This window comes from Palaemon carinicauda, chromosome 30 (genome assembly GCF_036898095.1).
Source record: "Palaemon carinicauda isolate YSFRI2023 chromosome 30, ASM3689809v2, whole genome shotgun sequence".
NCBI classification, from domain to species: domain Eukaryota; kingdom Metazoa; phylum Arthropoda; class Malacostraca; order Decapoda; family Palaemonidae; genus Palaemon; species Palaemon carinicauda.
In genome coordinates, this window is record NC_090754.1 from 72,682,170 (window position 1) to 72,689,669 (window position 7,500).

At 34.7% G+C, this 7,500-nt stretch overlaps 1 protein-coding gene across 1 annotated transcript in view; it reads right to left on the reverse strand.

Moving 5' to 3' along the window:
* LOC137623285 (uncharacterized) overlaps nucleotides 1–7,500 on the reverse strand; it is a 426,454-nt gene that overhangs the window by 46,551 nt on the left and 372,403 nt on the right.

Consider the following 7,500-nt stretch of genomic DNA (forward strand, 5'->3'; position numbering starts at 1 on the left):
CTTGCTGAAAAGTCAACCAGTTCTCTGGAATCGAACCTTCGCTGAAAAGTGTAGCAATTCTATGCAATTCTATTCACAGGGATACATCCTAATTCGTTGCGAGACATAAAGAGTAAAGGGTAGGTTTCGCCGAAAACCACATAAACACAGTAGTGGACCACAAACGAACATTTCCTTATCGGTTAAAAAAACACGACTCTCTCTCTCTCTCTCTCTCTCTCTCTCTCTCTCTCTCTCTCTCTCTCTCTCTCTCTCTCTCTCTCTCTCTCTCTCTCTCTCTCTCCTTATAGCCTTCCCTCAAATAGATCAGGATTTTCATTACATATTTATTAAGAGAAAATATATAAAAAAATCAGGATATATGTGAGGAACACTGAACATACATTGCAACCATATCAAATGAAACCTGAAAAGTCGAATATTTTTCTAAATATTTTATCTAATTTTATGCGGCATAAAAAAAAGAGCTGGACTTTTAATTTGAAGAGTATTTTTTTTTATGTAAAGAATGCTTTAAAAAAAAAAAAACGTTCTAATCCAAAGCGATGCTTAAATCTTTTACAATACATATATATTAAGGTCTGTTCACTTCACCATTTTTTGCACGTAGCCTAACCATCAATAACTCTACCATCGTCTCCTTTTCCTTTTACAACTATAATTAAAATGGTTCATCATTATCGTTCTTCCAGAATTCACTGTCGATAAATAATGATAAAAGAAATTCATTTACCTCTGCATAAGTGTTTCATTTTATGGAATATTACTATACTCTTAAACCGTAATTTTAATCCGAAATTCTCCGTAAAAAATATACCATTCTCAGCCGTATTTCAGTAAAATACAGGCGACCGTAATTTTTACCCTACTTTGTTATGATCTTTTACGGGTTGGTGACCGTAATATCACTCCTTTACGTTAATGATATCATGGTGAGGGGTAAATGAAGATGGTTTGGGCATGCACTTCGCACTCCCCAAGAAAGATTAGTTCACCAAACTTTAAAATGGGCTCCACAAGGCCCTAGAAGAGTTGGAAGACCCAGGCCTACATGGCCGAGGACTACGAAGCGTGAAGTAGGCGATGATGAATGGAAAAGTATTGATTTAAAAGCTCAGGATAGAGACGAAAGGTGAACTCTAACAGAGGCCCTTTGCGTCAATAGGCATGGAAGGAGATGGAGATGATGATGATGATGATGACGTCAATATATCCGTTTTTAAAACGGTAAATATCTGGCAACATTTATTCCAGGATTAATATAGCTTTTAACGGCAAATTTTTAACAATGTACAGCAAAAACCAAGGTAAAAGTGATAACTTTCATGTTCACACTATCCACTGAATTTCTGATAATATATAAGCAACCATTTCACCAGCCAGTGATCTCGCATTATTATTATTATATTATTATTATTATTATTATTATTATTATTAGCCAAGCTACAACCCTAGTTGGAAAAGCAAGATGCTAAAAGACCAAGGGCTCCAACAGGGAAAAATAGCCCAGTGAGGAAAGGAAATTAGGAAATAAACGATATAAGTAATTAAAAATTTAAAATATTAAAAAAATAACATTAACAAGATTAAAACAGATAATTAATATACATAGGCTGTAAAAATACTTATGTCAGCCTGTTCAACATAAAAAAAAATTGACTGCAAGTTTGAAAATTTTGAAGTTCTACCAATTCAACTACCCCCTTTTTAGCGCATTTTCCTTTTGCTTCGTGCATCAACGACCTCTGCCAAGGCCTCCTTCTTACTCCCTTCATCGATTTTTACCCGACATATTATGTCTTCATTTGTCTTCTCATAAAACGGTTTGTTATCCATCAACTGCATCGATCTGCCTTTTCCCTTCGCCACCAGAGGTCTCGCGTACGAGCTATTATGAGCATTTCTTACAATAGCATGTACCCAAAAGGTATGTGTATATATTTATATATATATATATATATATATATATATATATATATATATATATATATATATACAGACACACGTATATACTGTGTATGTATGTATGTATGCATGCATGTATATATATATATATATATATATATATATATATATATATATATATATATATATATATATATATATACACACACCCATACATAAATACATACATACAGACACATACTGTATATATATATATATATATATATATATATATATATATATATATATATATATATATACATATATATATATATACACATATAATATATATATACAAATATATATACATATATATATATATATATATATATAGAGAGAGAGAGAGAGAGAGAGAGAGAGAGAGAGAGAGAGAGAGAGAGAGAGAGAGAGAGAGAGAGAGAGAGAGAGAGAGAGAGAGAGAGAGAGAAACAAAAAAACAAAACAAAATAATAACCTCTAATTGTAAGAGATGTCAATAAAACGCTTAAAATATGTCAAATGCATTGCTACGTTCAGACAAAAATCTTCACAGTGGGTTCAATTCCTGGTAACACTCGAATTATACACGATTTGAAAAACACGGTCCAGGACCAATATTTACAATCTTTGGAAATAATTTTTACTGAGGCGGCAAAATCGTTTAGTGAGAGGGGTCACGTTGCAAGAGTGCTGACTAAGGAAGACGAGAACCACTTCTTACTTGAAAAGCTAAAGGACATATGAATTGTTAAGAAACATTTCATGAAGCGATTTGAACAACATCCAATATTTACCTTTTTTTTTTTTTTCCTTCTTCTTCTTCTTTTACTGAGACAGCAAAATCGTACAGTGAGAAGTCACATGGCAAACAGAATATATTACCCACGATGCTAGGAAACTTTGGTCCAAGAAAAATCTGTCCCAGAAAATTTGATGACCAGAATTCTGTACCAGGAAATTTGGTCCAGGATAATTCTATCCTAGGAAATTTGGTCCAGGATAATTCTATCCTAGGCAATTTGGTCCAGGATAATTTTATCCTAGGAAATTTGGTCCAGGATAATTCTATCCTAGGAAATTTGGTCCAGGATAATTCTATCCTAGAAAATTTGGTCCTGAAAATTCTGTCTCAAAAATCTTGGTCCTAGACAATTTTATAAATTGGTCTCTGGTCATTTCGCCAATGTAATACTTTCGCCACCTGGCTAGTTCAGTGGTAAAGCGTTCGCCTAGCATTCGCATGGCAGCCGATCGATCTCCGCCAGGGGACGGTGAGTTTAAGTTGTTTACTGGGGAGGCCACTGCTGTGGTTGGGCATCACGTGGGAGGTTGGGCTTGCCCGGCTGACGTTCTGACGTGCGTGTATTTTGATAAAACTGGAACTGAAACTAGACACCTTTAACTTTTAAATGAGTTGTCAGAAAACCTTTCACAAAGTAGTAAGGGAAAGCAGTCGAACACGACCCAACCTTGAAGTTGTCATTTTAGTTTTATGTTAAACATAATAAACGACCAGGATTCATACATTAGAGAACTTTCTTCCTAATATTAGACTATTTAATTTAGCCGATCGAATTACATCAAATAACAGAGGTATTAAGGAATTCACTGGTTAAGATGGTCCCTTTCTCACTGCGTACATCATTCACGAATCTCTTCATGTTTCCTTATGACAAGTCCTCTTATTGCCACTAATCAAAAATCATGAAATATACAGCCCACCTGAACTTTCATTTAAGATAAAGTTTGTCCTATCCAAAAGCCTTTACCTTCTTAGAACACATTTTACATCGTTTGGATTTATAAAGTCCACATTTATTCATTATCATCATGTTTTCTTTTTGCTTTATTGTTGCAGTAAAGCTCACTATAAGAAGTATACAGTCCTAATGATTGCGGGTTCTTCAAGAAGCAATTCTGTGGCAAACAAGAGAACGTACAGTATAACTACACAATTTCTGCTCCACGGACGGATTTTGTACCTTTGATACATGAACAAATGAGCCGAATGTGAAATTAACTTAATCTCAAAGGGATAAACTATCAGTAGATTATTATTTACTGAAAAAGTCCATTTTTACGATTTGGTTTTAATTTCTACATCGGTGCAAGGGTTCATGCAACTGATTGATGACTGCTGTAGGTAGGCCTATGCAGGCAAATTACGACAATTTACAGAAAAACTAAACCCACATTGTGACAGTAGGAGCAAATATTCCTTTGGATACAACCCATAAGTTCACCAAACTTTATACTGGACTCCACAAGGCACTAGAAGAGTTGGATGACACAGGCCTACATGGCTGAGGACTATGAAGTGCGAAGTGCATGATGAATGGAGAAGTATTGATTTAAAAGCTCAAGATAGAGACGACTGGCGAAATCTAACCGAGGCCCTTTGCGTCAATAGGCGTAGGAGGTGGTGATGATAATGATGATGATGATCTTGTACTAGTGAAATATACTCAGAAATTTTCTAAAAGACACAGGTAACATTAAAATGATGATGGACACTCGATGCATCAGGCAAAATAAAAGCAAGATTTTTCTTGGCTGAGAAAACAATAAGCTACGGATATTATTCATCAATACATCTCAGTAATTAAATATAACAGGGATTGTATACCATTTGATCTTGAACGAATTAAAATATAATTGAGGCTTAGAGGTCATTAAACCATAAAATCCTTAAAATAACATTGTCTTGCATATATAATTATATATATTATCAGCAAAACTGAGAATGGAACCAACGAAGTATGTATTTTGCACTGGCTAGTGTATCAGCACACTGCATTCGTTCATAGCCCTAAGGTGGATAATTATTTAATGCACTATAATTATTGTTGAAGTTTTAAATATGTAACAAGTTATCCTCGTGAAGCAGACATCCATACACATTCAAAATTTTAATATCTCCAAGACAATAAATGTATCCGCTTCTAGTTCACTGTAAGACAAGGGTCTCAGACATGTCCTTATTCATGTCGGGGGTTTGGCCAGTTTTCATCACCACGCTGGACAACTGCGGATTAGTGATATTGGGAGTTTTTCGTCTGATCGCTCACAACAAACCATCTATAGTCAATTCTTTTTAGTGAGGCAGATTTGCACCGACTCTCAGGGGTGCCCTTGTAGCTCGAAAAAGCTTCCTGATCTCTGATTGGTTGAACAAGATAATTCTAACCAACCAGCGAGCAGGAAACTTATCCGAGCTAAAAGGGCACCGCTACGAATCGGTGCAAATGCGTCTCATTAAAACAATTTGAGTATAGTATGGGTGGCCCTGACAAGTACAGCTTTGGTGATCAAGGCGATATACAAACTCTTTCACCACGTTAAGGTATCCCTACATGAACTAAAGACACACATCTATTCTAAAATATACATATCTAGATTTATAATTCATAAGATTGTTTCCAAAGAACCTACTTATATTGCAAAGGTTTTCGAATCCAAGTTTAAGAATTGAATATTCTAACCATGAGATTATAACCTTAAGATCCATCCCCCAAAACACAGTGATTTGGTATTAAACCTCATTAAATATATAAATTTCGGAGTAGTTTGAGTTTATCATTGCGAAAAATTTCCTTCGCTGAACTTAAAAGTATATATTTTTTTTTCCTTTATGGCAATTATTTTGTGATTCCCCTGCATGAAATGGTCGCACTCGGATATCATCCAGAAAACCATGAAACGACAATGCATTGAAGCCAAGTTTTCTTCACATGTAAAATTAAATACATTAAACAACAAATAAATGGCGAAGCCGAACGACCGGGCAAATAAAAGTAAACACATTGAAACGCTAATGAAGGAAACTGAGTAGCTGAAATACAACATTCACATTATACACTGAAGCAGATACAGTAAAGTGAGACCCCTTTGGAAAGCCTTCGTACAACATCAATTTCGCATTCTTATCCAAACAAGCAAACAATAAATACAATATCTTATCAAAAAATTAAAACAAAAAGCTTTCGTTATTGATTTAAACAAGCGAATGCCTCTTAATCATTGGGGAACTAAAACTGTAAACAAAAAACTATATGCAAACTTTTTTTTTTTTTTCAAATTTCCATAAGAATATTTATGACGTTTTCAACTATTATGACAAAAGGACCTTCCTCATTCACTCCCCCCCCCACCTCCTATTTCCTTTCCTCAATCAGAATGTTCCAACAAAATGGACGTGACTAAAGAAACAAACTTACTTAATGGACCAAGTTTCTAGATGGGAGGAAATTGGTCAAAACGTGTATGTCCACAAAAATAGTTTGATATAATTATCTAAATCATTTAACAGAAAATCGATTAAAGGAGGAATTTCCATAGCGATGCTGCTGTTCGGTGATGACTTGATTGAGAGGTTGACCAGGGTTTGTAAGGTATGTCTGGGAGAGGGAAGAGCGAAACTAATAATCATTCCCTTGTACATAAAGGTGATAAATTGGACTGAGATTTATAGAATTATTTCTTTATTTAGTAGATCAAGGGAGATGCATGGAACAATTTCAGTTGAAAAAGTAAGGCTGGTGACAGGAGTTACGGAGGAAGCACTAAGTTGGTTTAGACAAGAGAGAGAGAGAGAGAGAGAGAGAGAGAGAGGAGAGAGAGAGAGAGAGAGAGAGAGAGAGAGAGAGAGGGTTCAACAGTTTATGATCAATTTATGCTACAGGTTTACAAATACAAAATAAAGCTATATGGGACATACATTAACCTAAAAATATCTAGTACATAATAAGAGTGGGAATGTAGGTTTAAAAATGATTGCAATAGGTACGCTGATGGAACGTATTAAAAGTTTTTACAATGAAAGGGTAACGTGTTAAAGACAGGAGTGGTTGCTTTGGTGTAAAAGTGGGTCTGAAAAAAAAGGCTGTTCCATGAGTCGTGGGTTGTTTAGTATGTCTTTGAATGTAGTGATGTCGAGGACAATATGCAAAACTTTGAGACAAGGAAAGAGTCGTGAACTAAGTGAAATTTTTTTTTTTTTTTTTTTTTTGAAGAACTATATAGAAAACAAAGACTACAAGTGTTTGCGATTGGGGAATAAGGAAAAGTGAAAGTTACCAAGAGTAAGGGCAAATAAAAACCGGAATACGGAACATTTGTGATATCAGATACTGTAAGGTTTGATGTGATTGGTTCGCCAAAGTGTTAGGGAATAAGTTAACAGATTATAAGATTACAGAGAAAGATTGGGAAGAGGCTTGAATTGCTTATGTATAAAATGTTGGAAATACATAAATGGACTGTCGAGCCAATTAGCCATTTTGGGAACTGAAGTGTAAGTGCCGAGTGTAAATTAATATATATATATATATATATATATATATATATATATATATATATATATATATATATATATATATATATATATATATATATATATATAATGAAGCTGCTAAAATGCGAAGTGCTCAATGAAGTGCACGAATTGATGGAGGGATATATGTGGAAATGCTTAGAAGAGGCAAAAGAGTTGGCGTTGATCAAAAAGTGTCTTGAGGTGATCCAGTCATGTGGAAAGAATGGACAACGATCGGTTGACGGAAATGCTGCTCTGTATCA